Below are 18,601 nucleotides of genomic sequence, written 5' to 3'. Positions count from 1 at the left end.
TTTCTGATCCAATAACTTCAAAACCTCCAATAACCTTTACCGACATGCTTTTGAAACACTTTTTTCTTCTGAAAACACTAAGAAATAATCATTACTTACCTAAAACGGATCCACCACTTACATCCTTTAATTTGAACCCTTTCAAAACCAAATATGGTGATATCACCCGACAACTGGACTGGAAACATGACCTCTGTTCAGGACTCAACAAACAAACAGCCACAGCAGATGTAATTGGTCTCCATCATTTCCTTCAGGTCATTGGATACTACTCTAGTCAACCTTCCCCATCTCCCATTTTCTGACCTGTGACCTAGTAGAGCAACAACAGGCCTGCCTTCTGTAACTCTGACACATCATAAACATTGACAACAGGTCTTAACTAGCGACTAATTGCAGGCCAACATGGGTGGGGATGTGCAAATGGGAACATTTAATAAAAACTTTCCCATGAACAGCCAACCGGATGAGACACCTGTTTATAGTGGTATGATGTCACTCTGTTACCACGGCTACTGGTCCAATTAGTAAACAGAAGTGTTTTCTGAGACTATTACCAACAAGACTACCAACAAGACCTGTGGTAATTTTCTTAAGCAGTGTTTTTATTGGCTAGCAGAAGCATGGAGCACTTTCCACCTCACTGCCAGGCTGTGCAAAGGTGCTAACGCTGCTCAGAATCATACTGGTAACAGAACATCCCTGGAGAATGGGAACAATGGGAACAAAACTGTAGTGGTTGTGTCCAATTTTACCATATTATGCCAAGTCAGTCAATAGAGTCTGGTTCGAAAAAGGTTAGATTTAAAATGTAATGATTACACAGTTAGTTAGTTAGTTAGTTAGTTAGTTAGTTAGTTAGTTAGTTAGTTAGTTAGTTAGTTAGTTAGTTAGTTAGTTAGTTAGTTAGTAAGACACTGGAGGCGAGAAATGCCGTGCGTCAATGCAAGGGCTCGGCCCAAAGAGGGTGAATTTTTAAGCCCTGCACTGAAAGTTACGGAGACCACAAGGCTGGAATTGCTCAGGACGCCACTTCCTTTAAATGTGTTAACAGCACCGCCGTTCCCACTCAAAAAGTAAAACAAGCGGCGAAGATATCTAGCAGCACATCGGAGAACAAAAAAAGTCCAACGAAACGAGCGTTTAGACACCCGTGGCTGAAGGAGTACAAAGGAAAATGTGGGAAACCTGTGTTTAAAGGTGGAGGAGAGAGAGGGGTAAATGTGACTGTGTTCAAAAGTCTCTGAAAACACCAAATAAACACAGATTCACAATAATAAATGTACTATTGTGATACAGAGCATGAATGCAGTTCAAATGGCAGGATACCCCTAGAAAAGCGCGGCACCCACTGACGTCCTGGCGGCTTTGCAGCACTCCCCGGGCAGCGGAGCTGTTCAAAGGGAACGCGTCTCCATCAATGCGTGTGCATGAGTCCTCACTGGAACAAAGAAACGGGAACAAACTGGGATAAAATTCATCCCTGGAATATCTCCATCTGTCCAGCCGTCTGAGCTTTCTAAATGGGAACAAGACCTCAGACCGTCTGGTTCACAGTCTTGTCAACGTTTAAATTGGACATCTGGACAACTTAAGAGTTTTTTCTTTCTTTTCTGGATATGAAACTCTAAAACTCTCTAAAAACACAAAGTGTAGAGCTACCAGTCACCCACTTTGTTCAGAAGGTGGCCCCTAATGGTTCAGCCCCAGTTCTCTGGCCGCTATCTCCACAGTAAGTGTAAAATGAGGTATTATAATTCCTCCCTGGACCTTGAGTGAGCTTGTTAAACTAAATACTAAACACCAAACACCCTCCCCCCACACACTTAGCACAACCCCTTTAGTTGACCCCAATAAAATACTCCTTCATTATCGAAATAATCAGCCATGTTAATCATGCATATTTGCCCTCCAATAACTTTGAAAGTCATCTAATCTGTGAGAAAAGGCTGGCCCTCATGCCTAATTTTACCCAAGTGGTTTTAGGCAAGGGCCGGGTCTCATTCTGACTCTTACACATCTGAGAACAATGCAGGGCCCTACCGGGAGCAGCGATGATGACAAATGACCTGAAATGGGGCTCGGCACTCTGTGACTGTCGCTGGAGGTAAAGTGGATAATCTCTCAAAGCCTTCATGTGTTTGAGTGTATGTGTGTGTTTTTTTTTAACTTATCTGTATAACTATTTTAAATTTGCAGCAGAATCTCAAATCCCAGAGCATTTTAACTTTTCCTGTAGCTTGACCGACTCGTACGCAACAGTGTGCAGACTGTGGAGAGCACAAAGAGGCATTCATTTTCAATCTGCTCACTGGTGCAACACAAATCAGCAAATTGACTTTGTTATATCACACACTCTAAAATATCATGAGGTTGAAAGCACCTGATTGCATGGAAATGTTTATTTTTGCATTCTTGTCACCTGCATAAGTTGTCTCTTTAATTCTATTTTTCAGTTCTGTTTTATGCAAATCGCTGCCGTCTGCATCTGTTTTTTTTTTTTTTTTTTTGTCTCACCTCACACTCTCTTCCTCTCGTTAACCTCCCCAGAGGTCCTGGAACTGGAAACACTCTCAGTGGGCATAAATCACACTCACTTGAACACACGTGCAATTGCACAGATCTTTCCTCACGCCGAAAAATAAAACAGCTCATGATGAAGGGGTGATCTGTTCAACGCTGTTCGTAAAGAGCGTGCATTGCTCTGTGCAGCTGCATTTTGCAGAGGGAAATGACTAAATACAAGTGACAATGCTACTTTTAAAAAAATCACAATATTACCACTTTTGTTATCTGTGCACTTCATCAACAACTGATATTGTTTGGCTGTTAAATTAAGGAATTCATGGCTTTGACTCCTTTAATCCCAATAAGTCTGAGTCTCATCTGTAAAGGCATGTCTAATGTCTCATTCCTGTTTATTCTACTGACAGCTGAACACTTAAAGTCCATGTCAGATATCATTGTGATGGATTTTTTTCTGTCAGTACCTGAATCTTTTCAGTTCCAGCGAAGCTGAAGATTTCATCAGGCTAGACACGGTTCCAGTGGGACAGTAACTATATTTAGTGCAATAAATAATAAATCCAGCAACTTTTTCTTCTTATAACAATAAAAATAGTTTTTTCTAAAAACTCTTCTCAACATTTCTTCTGTTTATCTCCAAAAATAATTTAAAGAAATGAGGCTCAATTCAGATTCGTCTACCTTTCTGTTTTTCCGAGCATGCCTTCTGCTTGTTGCCCGTTTGCCACTGAGAGCGTCTGCTGAGTCCAAACTGGTTGATTTTATTGCTTTTATTTTTGCATTCACACAGAAAGCAGACACTAAAGAACTCCTGATCTACTTTCCATGGCACCTCCAGTCCTGCTCTGCAAAAACAATCAAATCCTCCCCGCTGCTCTCTGTAATGTTCTCCTGCCGACCCGCTGTGCTGAGTGGCGCAGGGAAGCTTTGCTTTTATGAGTTCACAACATCTTCGTCTTCAGAGGAGCCACTAAAGTAGCCAGTGACACAGATCCAGCTCATAAATCGCATTAACACTAAATTCAGAAACACCCACTCGCACTTTGTACAGTGGACGTTTATGAAAAGTGCGTATTGGTCAGATCAGAACCAGATCCAGACACAGAAAGGGATCAGACAGACCAAAGCACTTAAACACACTCCTATACAAAACATAACTATTCTCTAGAGACTCCAGAGTCAGATTAAAGTGTGCACACTCTGCTTATGAAGACAACTTCAATATAGAAATATTTAAGATGTTCAGATTTTTTTCACCCTCCCACTGTCCTATCAGGTGACCCCTCCAGGAAAGGTGACCGTTGAGCAGGGTTGATGCGACTAATAGGTCCAGGTGGCAGGGATGAGGAGTGAGCACCACGTCACCTGGACCTCAAGGGATAAACCATTAACCCTGCTCTACAGTCACCTTTCCTGGAGGGGTCACCTGATAGGACAGTGGGAGGGGTAAGCCTGGTTTCTGCTTGGCGCATTTACTTTACGCTTGGTGATGCGGCTCGCGGATGGAACGCGCTTCACAACTTGCAGCGTTTATGGTTCATGCGGCTTGTCTCTGCGGTGAGCCAATATTCTCCCAAACTGTAGGGGGCAGCATGGAGCTCTACAGCATGCATCCAACACTACACCATAGTAGAAGTAAAAATTACTGTTGTTTACAACATGGCATTCCAGCATTTTTAACAGCGTCCTCGTCTTTTCCGACAGTGCGAGCTATTTCTCTCCAAGAATTATTAACAACATGTTGATCACAGTGATCTCTGAGAGCTGAATCATACAAATGTCTGTATTTACGAACCTCTGCCATACTAGTTCTTGCCGGTCCGCCATGTTTTTCCGCGTCCGACCGTCCGCGTGGTTAGAAAATTTCCTAGGTGCGCGGTGCGGAAATTTTGGGCCGTGTGGAGGCGCGTGGTTGTTAAAATGATGCAATTTTGCCGCGTGGAGCTGTGCGAACCTCGCAGACGCGTCAAGCATAAACCAAGCTTTAAAGAGCAGCTCCACTGAGGAACATTTTTTTACTCTTATTTTGTTTTAAATGATCAGTCATTTTGAGTTTTCCATGCAGGCTTAACATGAAAATAGTCTCCTACACCTATCTCCTGCACCAGCTTTTGACATAAAATAGACAGTGAAACTCTAGAATCAGAAAAGCCTGACGGTTCTACGTCACACTAACATTCATAGACTCGCCCATCTTGACTTGACTTGAGAGGGAAGGATGTTGTTGGTTTAGCGTCCAGGAAACAGCAGAGAACATCTCAGCTATTAGAAGCTACACATTAGCATTAGCAACTCCACCACGCAGCAGAACTCCTCCAGGCTTGTGCTATTAGTGAAGATAAAACATCAACGTTGTACAGCAAGTGGTAAAGGCATGTTGCTGTTAGCCAATCAGAGGAGAGATGTCCAAATATCAAGAAATAAAACTCCAAATCCTGAAGCTGCTTTCTCCTCCAGATGACGTCTACGTCCTCAAACAGAAGCATCTGAGAACGACTTATAAGGCATTCATTCCCATTAGAGACCACTGCAAATATATTAAAAATATGAGTGAGGTTGAGCTTTAAGGATGTGATTTCTATTGCAACATCTCTGCATTAAAAGAAGAATTTGCAGAATTCAGTCCAACGGTATAGGCACTGTTTGTTTTTTCTCATCAAGCCATGACAGTATAACTCAGCAAATAGGATACCAATTATTTAAACCGAAATATCAAAGCTCAGTCTAATAAATAAGCTGGTGACATTTTTAGAGTGTAATGCTTTATTATAATCACAGCTTCTCCTTTCCATCACTTATGGTTCTCACACTGTTCCTGTACTTGTTTCTTGAAGTTTCCATGAGGTGGGGTGCCCCTGCTGGGACAACACACACTATGTTCCTGCTCACTCAGCTGTCAGGCCTCTGTGGTGTTGTATAAGTCAGCTGAATCACAGCCCAGTTGGTTCTGTGGGGACCTGCACCGCTCTGAGGGTCCCGTCATGGTTCCTCTAGTCTTCATCAACCAGGGCATTCATCAGGACACACACAGACACACACCTCCCTCAAGGACACGCACAAACTCTGCAGTCGGTGGTTGCCTTTTCACCAGCGACAAACATGCAAAAACCCCAAACCAGCTTCAGCTTCAGGGAAATGCTAATCCAGTTCTTGTATGTGAATTTAATTAGAGCCATGCTGCCATGGAGCTTCGGGGGTGGAGTGGACTGTTTCTTTTGTTCACTCTGAACTCTAATTTGCATCACTGAAGAAGACTTCTGGGATTTACAGAATTAGTTTGTGTGCGTCTCTGGAGACCATGAGAGGGCAGATAAACAGAGAGCCATGAGTTTTTATTTCTGCTGCATCTTAACTCAGCTTGACTTCCTTATTTCCAGTTTTCTAGACTTATTTTGAAATGCATTCAGAGAGCGACACGCTTCTTGAAACAAACTTTATAACGTGCCTGTTGTGTGATTTGTCCTTCAACAAAACTCATTCAACATTGGTAAAATGTTCTTGGCTGTAAGGGAGTCAGGGTTCCTTAGGAGTGCTTTGGTTTTTGAAGGTTGGTAGTGCAACGCTCAGCTCCACGTCTCTACTACTGGTCTGCTGTTGATGCCTTTACTGAATGTGAGCTGTCATTTTGCACCAACTCTTCGCTTCACTTTTACTCTGCTCCTGCTCATAAACTGTAACTGATAAAACATTTCACTTCAACTTGGATAACAAGCCAAACAGCATAACTGTATGGGCTACATAGTAGTGCTGTTGCCTTGCAGCGAGGAGGTTGCAGGTTCAAACTCCCAATTCCTCCCAATCAAAACAGGCCAATTCATAGTGTTGGCATCTCAAACATTGTAAATAATTCAGAGTAAAAGCCAATACAAAAAACCAAGACATATGTCCCCTGTTATTTTTATCCACCCATGCATCCATCCATCCATCCATCCAATCATCCACCCACCCATCCATCCATCCATCCATCCATCCAATCATCCACCCACCCATCCATCCATACATACATGCATCCACCCATCCATCTAAATATCCATCCATCCATCCAATCATCCATCCATCCATCCATCCACCCATCCATCCAACTATCTATCCATTCATTCATCCATCCATCCATCCATTCACTCATCCATCCATCCATCCATCCATCCATCCATCCATCCATCCATCCATCCATTCACTCATCCATCCATCCATCCATCCATCCATTCACTCATCCATCCATCCATCCATTCACTCATCCATCCAAATATACACCCGTCCATTCATTCATCCATCCAAATATTCAATTCAATTCAATTCAATTAAAAAAAATACTTTTTTAATCCCAGAGGGAAATTGATTGCTGTAGTAGCTCAGAATAATAATAATAATCAAGTCATCAAATAGTTATTGTATATTACAATGGCTGTTGGCAGGAAGGATCTCCAGTAGCGGTCAGTGTTGCAGCGAAACTGAAGAAGCCTCTGACTGAAGACGCTCTTCCGTTGTCGGACAGTCTTGTGAAGAGAATGCTCAGGGTTGTCCATCATTTTCTTGATTCTCTGGAGAATCCTTCTTTGCATTATCTCCTCCAGCGATTCTGAAACTCTGGCTGAGTCCTTGAAAGGGCTTGGAGTTCCTCCATCTTGTTGGCCAGTGATCTCACATTGCCCATTATGATCGATGGAAGAGATGGTCTGAATATCCTCTTTCTCTGTCTCCGTTTTGCTCCCGCTCTGCACCCACGCTTCTTGCATTTTAGCTCATTTGGGATTTGTGGCTTCAGTTGAGGTATTGTTTCAGCCTTTCCAATGTTAATCAGCTGCTCCCGATTGTAAACCAGCTTGTTGCCATGGTTACACATCATAACAAATGCTCAGAAAGTGAAAAAAGCTAAAAAAATAGCAGTAAAAATACTCCAAGCTTCACAGCACCAGAAACAGAAAAGTTAAGTGTCCAAAAAATACAGTTTTTCTTGAGAAACTAAAAGAAAAACTGTCAGAGAAAAGGCAAAACTTACATATAGTCAACAGAGCTACTCCAACATGCAGCCACCCAGAGCAGCGCAGTTCCAGAAAGCGGATATCCATCCAACCATCCATCCGTCCATTCACTCATCCATCCAAATATCCATTCATCCATTCACTCATCCATCTATCCATCTGTCCATCCATCTGTAACGTCCAGCAATGGTCAGTTTTCACCTATAAACTGACCTACATGCCACCGGTATGGCAGACATGAATTCCATTCTCTAAGGTGGATTTTATATTCTAACTTCAAACAAGCAACAAGGTTCTGCAAACCTTGTTGACATTTCAGGAGGAACACAATATCAGCCTGTGTTCCCAAACAAAGCCTTCTTCTGATAACACCGCAGGATTGCTCACTCTCTGAATAAAGTGACTATTTTCAGCTCATATGAGTTAATCAATCGTGAAATTGATGAACCAATGTTATATTGGTTGAACTAATGAAATGTTTTGATTAATCTGTGCTTAAATTACTGTGGTTGAAATGAAACATTTTGATATTATGATCAGTAATTTTAGATTTAACAAGTGAATCATTATCTACACTCAGACACAAGATTCATTAGAGATAAATTAAAGTTAAGGTAAAAATCATGACACATAGATATTTTCTTAGCCACAAATCAGAACATCCTGTATCTGAAAGAGGCGTGATGTTCTGAGGTTTGCTTGTGAACACCCCTTAACATGGGACGTCCCGGTTGGCCAAGAATTCATAACATGAGAATGTTAAAACAGAGCTCACTAGACCATGAGTCAGTTCTAGAGAAAGCTACGGACAGGCCATCCGGAGCGAACCCTCTTTAACCCAAAGCTTTTGACAAGCTAAAAGCTGCCTACAGCTGACACAGCAAAACGATTCCTTCAGCTATTCAGAAACAGCTGTTCTAGATGCAAACGATTTCATCTATCTGTTGTGACTCTGAAACATCTCTGGACTGGAGAGTCGGTGCTGCGGTTAATCTACCAAACCTCGGTCCCCAGAGGTCATCCAACCTCCCTGACCTTCGGATCCGCGAAGAGGGTCTCCATAGAAAGGGTGAGGTAGACACAGATTGCGTCTGATGTGCTTTTGATAAGAACCAACTTCCTAGTTTAATGCAAACCTAATTCTTCCCTCTTTCACATCCAGGACTCAGTTCTTCTAGACACAAGGTTCTGATAACCTCATATTCACACATAGTCACCATACATCACATCCCATCCACTTAGATTCATCCATCACAGTAGCCTTGGTTAACTTGTCATGTTTTTACTTGTTTACAGAATAAATTTCTTATCTTTTATAAACCTGACTGTCTGAACTGAGATGAAGTGTGTTTGATCCCTGAAAAATAAAAGAATCCTAGAATCTTCTGATTAAACATCCAAAGACCAAGCAGGTAGATATTCTATATTTATATAGAGTATCACAGCTTATTGGTCATAAGTAGAGGTAATATATTAAGCTTAAAAGCAACAATATTTACCCTTCTACACACCCATCCAACCATCTGTCCATCCGTCCGCCCATCCATCCATCCATCCCTCACAGCAGCACCGATCTGCTAACAGCATGTTTGAGTCAGCCACCCACTCCCTTCCAGAAGGCTAGCTCACACTGTCTGATGCTGAATTGTAGCATGAACAAGATCAGTTCCTTGATAGCCAGTCACACTCAAAGAAGTAACGACTCTCACACCCCCTCCCTTCTGGGTCTCGGTACTACACACTACTCACTCACCCCTAAAGCCGGGCGGACACTGTGCGACTTTTTCACTCGTAGCACTCAGCTTCAGCTCAAACTGTACGACTTCCTCGCAGGGCAGATCTCACGAGTCATGTGCTCACGCTGTACGACCCAGTTCTCGGTTGCGACCTGACTGCTCACGCTGTACGTCTGGTAGCAACACGGCGGCCCTAAAAATATGTTAAAAATAGCAGTTTTTACTCAACACGTCAGACTTTTTTGTCTTGTTTTGCCTGTTGTCCTTCGGGAGTGCTGCAGGAGGACACACAGGGATTTATGGGGGTTGGATGAGGAAAACAAAATAAAGAAAGTAAATCTGTGTTTTGTGATCAGTTTAATTTGACATGAACATGACAAACACGCTTTCTTGACAATCTTTGTGAGTAAAAAAAACGTGTAGAAACAAAAATGAGCAACGTGTGTTTTTAGGGAAATAGCGGGTGAGCGGTGTCGATGCATGATTGCGCATGCGCCGTGAGCGGTTGTGATACTTTTTGGGTCGCAGCCGCTCGCAGCGCCGCTCGCAGCGCCGCTTCAACAGTGCGATACCCTCACGAGGGACGAGCAAAATTTCAAACACGCCAGAAGTTTGTGCGAGCTCACAATTGCTGATCGGTAGCTGGTCACGTGGTGTTAATCACCTCTCGTAACCCCCTGTACACTACACGACGCTCGGCGCAAAACTCGACCCAATCTCGTGGATTCTCGCACGAGTGGAAAATCGGCTCAAAAAAGTGAAAAAGTCGCAAAGTGTACGCCCGGCTTAATCCAGCTCTCAGCTGCAGAAACTCAGGCCGTAGAGTTGCTCCTTCACCAAAGTTGAACTCCATCTGTGTGGAAAAACTGTAGATTTTTTTTTTTTTTTGTATTCTGGCAACTGACTCAGTGACTCAAATGACTCAAAAACCTGATTCATTTTAATGAATGATTCATTCAAACTCAATTCAGTAAAAGTACATCATCAAGTCTACCATCACTACTTCTCACATTGTATTTACGAAATCATGTGCAGCAAATATAAAAAAAACAGTTTGATATAAATGAAGAGCATTCACAATCACCAGCTTTCCATGGGGTTAGGGTCAGGTTGTATGTTTAACCATGAGGAACCCAAGGGGTCCCCATAGTTTTGTCTGTGCTGAGTAGTGAGGTTTCCAAAATTACATTAAGAAAACCCTATTATCATTTTTAGTTCTAGCTCTGTACATCTGCATAAAGTTTGTGTTTAATCACTTTTAACGTGTGCATGGGGGGAGGAGCTAAGGTTAGGGTGCTGGTTGGGAACCATTGATTGTGAGTGATGTCAGATCCTAAAGGCAGGACACATCTGATCTCACATTGAACCAGATTTAGAAATGCCAATGACATGGATGCTAGTTCTGGAAACATAAAGAACTTAGAGAACATAAAGGGGTTTGTGGAACGTAATGAATTTTCACAGTGAGCTGCGTGTCAGAGTTCATGCTCACTTGTAAAGGGATGGTGTCAAAACAAAAAGTTGTGAACATCTGACATCAAAACATGAGACATCAAAACATTTTCCAGCGACCCAACGTTCTTTTAAATTTCAGAGATTTTGCAGCTGAAACATTCATGATGATGTCGTCGCTGAGGTCAGTCTTACCCTTCTGACTCGGGATCAGAGCCACACTCACAGAAATGTTTTCATCTCCGGTGGTTGGCCTGCCCACTTTGCTGGCTTAAAATAGAAGATGAGAAATACTTTGGATTTACAGCCTCTGTTAATCAACTCCATCTTCACATTTCTGGAACGTCTTTCTGTTTTTCCTTTTTGAGTCTGGTAAGTTCACCTACGCGTGCCAGAAGAAAGCAGAAAAAGCTCTTCTCAGCTCAGCTCCAAGCCCAGGGGATGCTGGCTTTTGTTTTTTATTGATATCTGCAGCTGGGAGACAAATATTCTCAGCTCGTGCTCCTGTTTGCTCAGACTTGGTAACAGACTAAGTCTCCTGTGGTGTCTTTCAGAAGAGAGCGGCTGCAGCCAGACGTCTGACTTCAACCACTAAAACCAAAGATGAAGTTGCATCATCGGCCATGCTGCTGTCCTTGTGTGATCTTTTCTTCGATCCAGTTCCCAAGAGGAAAACTCTTCCGCTGATTCTCTTCAACTTTCAGAAAAAGTTGTTTTTCATCAAGAGAAGCAATTTACTTCCTTCTATTTTAGGAAGTATGAACAATCAGGGACATATTCCTTTAAAACCAGGAAAAGTGATGCTGAGGTAAGAAGGCAGTTCAAACAGATGTTGTACACCAGCCTCCAGTTTCTGCTTTCTACTGAATATGAAACAATATTATAAGTTGAGCCAAATTATATGAATTATTTTTCCATTTCCTGCTACCAAGCTGTTATTTGAAGCTAAACAAAAGGCAGTGTAAAATCTTGTTAGTTCAGATATTTGAACAACACTGCATACCACTGATTACATTATTTCATTGCAGAATATTTAAAGGTGGAATTTGGATTATTTTAATAACAAGCTATATTTAAATAAAGAAAAAAACTCCATGGGGCGTTTAGAGGTGTTCAGAATCAACATACAGTTTCTCCTATAAAAGCTATTAAAAAAAAGAAATAATCAAATTGGGATCCTGTTTCCCCCAGCGAGAGCAGCCATCTACGGCACTCATGTACTGTACAGTGACAGGTGGGAGGGAGATCTTGGGAGAAGCACAGAGCACATTGACTCCCGCAGGTTGATGACCTTGCCAGGCTGAAGACAACCAATCCGAAGGCGGGGGGGTGGGGGTGGGGGTGGTGTAGGTCGGGTTTTCACAGCATCTGTCTGCATTCCTTCGTGGGGTTTCTAGCTGCTCAAGGCTGCCAGGGCGTCAGATTCAGATAACAAGACTTTGTTTGGGTCAGGCTAAGATAATTTTCCTCTCTGTCTTCAGTCTATAAACTGATCATTTCCAGTCCATCAGTGAAGCCAATTTGGGGTTTTAAACTTGTCCATACCGTCCGGTGACTCTCTCCAAGATGACATCCATTTTGCGCACTAATACCGGTATCGCAGCTAGAACATTGTCCAGCTTACGATTCACCTCGAGTAACGTCCCAGTCTGAGAAGTCTCCACTCGGACGGTGCTTTCCGTGGGTGCGGGTCGCCCTCCAATCGCTCCCGTCTTCCCAAATTTCCAGAAAACCAGATATCCTCCCACTCCAATCAGGAGAAATCCAGTGATCATCAGACCAAATATCCACACGTCTTCGATATCCTCAATGGACAGCTGGGAGAGGCATATGATCTTCGACTTCTTCCAGGAATCCAGCATATATCCCACCGGGTGCGTCCCCTGTGGACATGTGGGAGCCCCCTGCTCCGTTCTCATTGTTGAAAAAATCTTATCAATTGCGTTGAATGACCAATTTATCAAATCCGTGATAAAAAATAGGGTTTTTCAGAAGAAATGCAGAGAAGCGCTCTGTGGGCAGACAGGACAAAGAGCCTTGGGAAAAAAAGATAAGGGAGTGAAAAGAGAAGCGTCTGTACTCCTCGAGTGCCGGGAAGAAAAAAAAATTAATTAATTTAAAATAAATAAATAAATAAATTCCTTGTTTCGATTCTGGTTCCGATCGATTCCTGATTCTGATTCTTTCAAGACATGACATGCTTTACATGAGCCAGCTAACCACAGGTCCTACTTGATGAAACAATCTTAACTTCAACATGAATTTTAACTTTATGAACAACAACATCACCTTCATTTAGACAAAAACATGTTTTGGAGAGAAAAAGAAAAAGACTTGCAGCACAACCAGTGTGTTTGTTTCTGACCACAACCAAAGTCTGGAAGAAGCCGCTGGGATGACAGGCTAAATGTCTCCAACATATCCAGAAACATCCAGCTGTTTTCAGCTAAAGCTCTCAGGATGATCATGTCCAGGATGACTGAGAACTACACCTCCATGCTGCAGCAACATTCAGTCACAACAGGAAGTGAAACTTAAATGTAGCTGCTGTCAGTAACAACCTAACAGATTTAAACATTAAAACTCTCAACAGAAATAGTTCAGAAAGGAAATTAAAATGTTCACAGCTTTGTGTCTGATTTATTATTATTATTATTATTATTATTATTATTATTATTTATTGAGGCAGAGGCTGGTGTGGTCCAACACAGAGAAACTGCTCTGTCATGATTACTTTAATTATTTTACAGGTTATTGTTCAGCCTTCTGACGCTCACGCTAACACACACACACACACACACACACACACACACACACACACACACACACACACACACACACACACACACACACACACACACACGAGTGTTGGTGAGCGGCTGCGTCTGACTGCTGGCGCTCGGTGTGTGTTTTTATTTCTGCAGCGAGACAAACTCACCTCACACCGTCCAGAGTTTGTTCTTTAAAGCTTCTATTAAGTCTACTGTGTTGACATATTTAACAAGTTTCCTCTACGCTGCAGGAGATAAAGTTTACATCACGGAGTAAAAGTTCGGCAGATGCGTTTCTTTAGATTCGGCCCCTGCGCGCCGGGTGGGGGAGGGAGGACTCGGTGCTGCACTCAGACAGCCGATGTGATCAGCTCTGAAAAGCGTTGATCACAATTTGCAGATCACGTTTATTTTTTACGGAGATCGGCCGCGGATTCCTCTTCCGATTGGCATTCTAGGGATCAAAACTAGGAATCGAAATAAAAAACTTTGAACGATTCTGGGAAAAACTATCCGTTGGAATCAGTTCCAATTAATGCTCGATGCCCAACCCTAGTCCCTACCCTGTGCAACTCATCACTTAACATAATGCTGACTGGTCACTTCAAATGCCAGTAGTGAACCAACACAACGACGGCTGGAAAATGTGTTCTGTCATTACAGCTAATGCCTCTAAACACCAGATGTCACTATATTGTCCAAGCTGACGATTTGATTTCATGAAAAAACAATCAACGGTTGCAGGGAGACCTGGGGATGGACTGTCCAATCTCGGGGGCAGAAGTAACTGAGGCAGTCAAACAACTACACAGCGGCGGAGCACCGGGGGCGGATGAGATTCGTCCTGGGTATCTCAAGGCTATGGATGTTGTAGGGCTGCCGTGGTTGACACGTCTCTGCAACATTGCGTGGTCATCGGGGCAGTTCCTGTGGAGTGGCAGACTGGAGTGGTGGTCCCCATCTTTAAGAAGGGTGACCTGAGGATGTGTTCCAACTATAGGGGGGATCACACTCCTCAGCCTCCCTGGAAAGGTCCACTCCAAGGTACTGGAGAGCAGGGTCCGATCGATCGTTGAATCTCAGAATGAGGAGGAGCAATGTGGTTTTCATCCTGGCCGTGGAACTGTGGACCAGCTCTATACCCTTGCAAGGGTGATGGAGGGGGCATGGGAGTTTGCCCAACCAAACCACATGTGTTTTGTGGATTTGGAGAAGGCTTATGACCATGTCCCCAGGGGCACCCTGTGGGGGACGCTCCAAGAGTATGGGGTGGGTGGCTTTCTGTTAAGGGCCATTCAGTCCCTTTACCAGAGGAGTGTGAGTTTGGTCCGCATAGCCGGTAGTAAGTCGGACCTGTTCCCGGTGAGGGTTGGACTCCGCCAGGGCTGCCCTTTGTCACCGGTTCTGTTCATTACCTTTTTGGACAGAATTTCTAGGCGCAGCCGTGGTGTGGAGTGTGCCGAGTCTGGTGGCAGGAGAATCTCGTCTCTGCTTTTTGCGGATGATGTGGTCCTCCTAGCTTCATTCAGCTCTGACCTTCAGCTCTTGCTGGGTAGGTTCGCGGCCGAGTGTGAAGCGGCTGGGATGAGGATCAGTACCTCCAAATCTGAGACCATGGTTCTCGATCGGAAAAGGGTGGCTTGCCAACTCCGGGTCGGGAGAGAGGTCCTACCTCAAGTGGAGGAGTTTAAGTATCTTGGGGTCTTGTTCACGAGTGAGAGTAGGAGGGATCGGGAGATCGACAGGCAGATTGGTTCGGCGTCTGCAGTGATGCGGACGCTGAGCCAATCTGTCGTGGTGAAGAGGGAGATTTATTTTTATTTATTTATTTATTTATTGAGAACCTCATTAGCTCACACCATAGTGTGGAGCTATTCTTCCTGAGGTCTCTTTCAATTTCATTACAAATATTTAACAAAACACCCCCATCCCCATCCCCCCCCACACACACACCCAGCAACAACAAACTCCAGGAGCTCATTATAATCGTACCACCTCAATTGCTATAATAATATACCAATAAGTTACCACACACTTCAGAGTTCATGAAAAATCTAAATAGGTGAAAACGGAGAGTTTACACAGAGCAATAAATAACTATATTCAAGAATCAAAAATCATATCGCATCACATCCATAACAAACAAAAATTATAGAAGTTGTCATATCAGTCACATTTACAATTCACTGTGCAAAATTTACTGTTGTGTGAACAAGAAAAGCTTTAACTTCTTTTGAAAACATCTTCTGTTGTTCTCTAATAACAAAAATCTCGGTATGGCATTCCATGCAACCATGGCTCTGTAATAAACTGCTCTTTGCCTTTGATTAGTTCTGCAGCGCGGTAGTGCTCACCTTATGTCACTTGTCTGTCTCGTCGTGTAATCATGATTGTCTGAAAAAAATGATAATTTGTCATAAATTATTTTAGGTATTTTTGTAGTTATTATATTTCTTATAAATGTGATCAGTGAATATTTTAATCTACATTTCACTGTTAACCAGGCCAACCTATCGTGCATTATACTTACATTTGTTCTATAATTACAACCCAGAACAATTCGTGCAGCTTTATTTTGTGCCACTTGTAACTTATTTAAATTCATTTCACTTGTATTAGACCAAATAACTGATGCGTAATCTAAATGAGACAGTACTAATGTTTGAACTAAAGTTATTATCTGCAAACGAGGAATAAATTTACAACAATATTTGATCGTGCCCCTACTTCTTCCAAGTTTCAGCAGGACATGATTTATGTGACTAGTCCATGACAATCTAGAATCCACAATTACCCCCAACAGTCTTGCTTCTTCTACCTGCTCTATCGCTATGTTACCTAGCTTCAAATGCAGTCTAGGTGTCATCTGTAGTGTATATGTATTCCCCACTATCATGCATTTAGTTTTTTCTGCATTGATTTCTAGTTTGTTCATTCTAAACCATTGTGTAACTAAATCCAACTCCTTTTTTAAAATATCATTTAATTGGCCTTCTGTTTGTGCTGATGCAAATAATGTTGTGTCATCTGCATATATAGCCATGGTTGCATGTTTTAAAATCAAAGGTAAGTCATTAATAAAAATAGAAAACAAAAGAGGGCCCAAACAACTGCCCTGTGGCACTCCACAATCTAACTGACCCGTTTCAGAATAACTGCCATTAAAATAGAAGTTGAATTTGCGATTCGTTAAATAACTTTCTGTCCACTTAATGGCGGACGACTGAAATTTATAACGTTCTAATTTTTTTAATAAGATTTTATGATCAATCACATCAAAAGCTGCACTCAAATCTAAAAATATAGTACCAACTAACTTTTTATCATCTATTTCTTCTAACCAATGATCAGTAATCTGAGCTAGTGCAGTAGTAGTGGAGTGACCCGCCTTATATGCATGTTGATAAATTGTGTTTAATCTATTTGTTATAAAATATTCTTGTATTTGTTCATATGCTACTCTTTCCAAAAGTTTGCTTAATGCTGGTAGCAAACTTATTGGCCGACTATTTTTACCAGACAGTGGTTCTCGGTTATTTTTGATTAATGGAATTACTTTAGCCTTTTTCCATTGGGCTGGAAAAATACTTTGATTAAAACTTATGTTAATAATATGTGAAACTGGCAGTAAAATAAAATCTGCCACCAATTTTAGCAATCTTATATCAATATCATCCATTCCAGGGGGTTTATCTTTACTATTTAAGATTAATTTTTTAATGTAATCCTCTGATACCTCCATAAACTTAAACTCACAATCTTTCATTTGCATGATATCGTCCTTAATTCTTTGATAAGATGTATTTTCTTCTTTTCTCTCCTCCCTGGTATTATTCAATGTTGTAATTTTATTGATAAAAAACAGTTTTAAATAATCAGCTATTTCTTTTGGTTTGGTTAAAAAAACTCCATCTGCCTCTAGAACAGTAGGTGCCTTCCTTTTTTTAACCCCCAAAAGTTCATTTAATGTACCCCACACCTTTGCATGATCTAATTTAGCTTCTATGATTCTTCTATGATAATATAATTGTTTTTTGTTTTTATTCAGTTTGGTTACAATGTTCCTTATTTTGCGATATTCGCACCATGTTTCCAATTGATTTGTTTTTATTGCTTCTAACTTTAATTTGTCCCTCTGCCTCATACGTTCCTTAAGTTCTTTATCCAGCCATGGAGAAGCTACATTTCTTACTGCCTGTTTCCTCATCGGTGCATGTTTATTCATCACCTTTGTTAACAAATTGTCAAAGATGTCTACAGCTTTACCCGGATCCTGCTCCTTTGTTACATCTTTCCAATCTATGTTTCTTATTTCTTCTACAAAATCACTCTCTTTAAAGTTTTTAAAATTTCTTTTATATATAAAGTGTTGACCTTTTGGCACCTTGACTTTTCTTTTAATAGCAACCAAATTATGGTCACTGCATCCAACTGGAACAGAAATTGCCTCAGAACATAATTCAGCCATATTAGTAAAAATTAAATCAATACTCGTTTTAGAGCAGACACCATTATTTTTAACCTGCACTCTTGTGAAATCTTTTACAACTTGTGACAAATTAAAAGTATTAGCAAATGAGGTTAATTTGCTCTTTAATGAGCAATTTCTTGATTTCCAATCAATGTTTAAGTCCCCTAATAGGTAAATCTCATTTCCTGTGTCACAAACCATATCTAACATTTCACCTATTTGATGGAGATACATTATAGCAGCATCCGGCGGTCTGTAGCAACATCCAACTAAAACAGATTTCAAATGAGGAAATTGTAACTGTAACCAGAGTGCTTCCACACCTGTAATTGTGAACTCTGTTCTTACCTTAACAGGAATATGATTTTGAATATAAAAAGCAACACCACCTCCATGTAAAGTTCTATCCAATCTAAAGAGACTGTACCCATTTATATCTAATAAAGAACTATTTATTGTCAAATCCAAATGTGTTTCTGTTATTGCCATTACCTGTAAATTATACTTTTCTACAATATCTTGAATATCATCTATTTTATTCCTTAAACTACACACATTCAAATGAGCTAATTTAAACCCTCCTTTTTGCAACAACATTTTATCAGCCATTGAAGATTCGTTTAGAACTTCTTCTACCGGTATTTATAATTTCACACTGAGCTT

The sequence above is a fragment of the Nothobranchius furzeri genome, chromosome 16, assembly GCF_043380555.1.
Source record: "Nothobranchius furzeri strain GRZ-AD chromosome 16, NfurGRZ-RIMD1, whole genome shotgun sequence".
Classification (NCBI taxonomy): domain Eukaryota; kingdom Metazoa; phylum Chordata; class Actinopteri; order Cyprinodontiformes; family Nothobranchiidae; genus Nothobranchius; species Nothobranchius furzeri.
Note: the sequence above shows the minus strand (reverse complement) of the source record.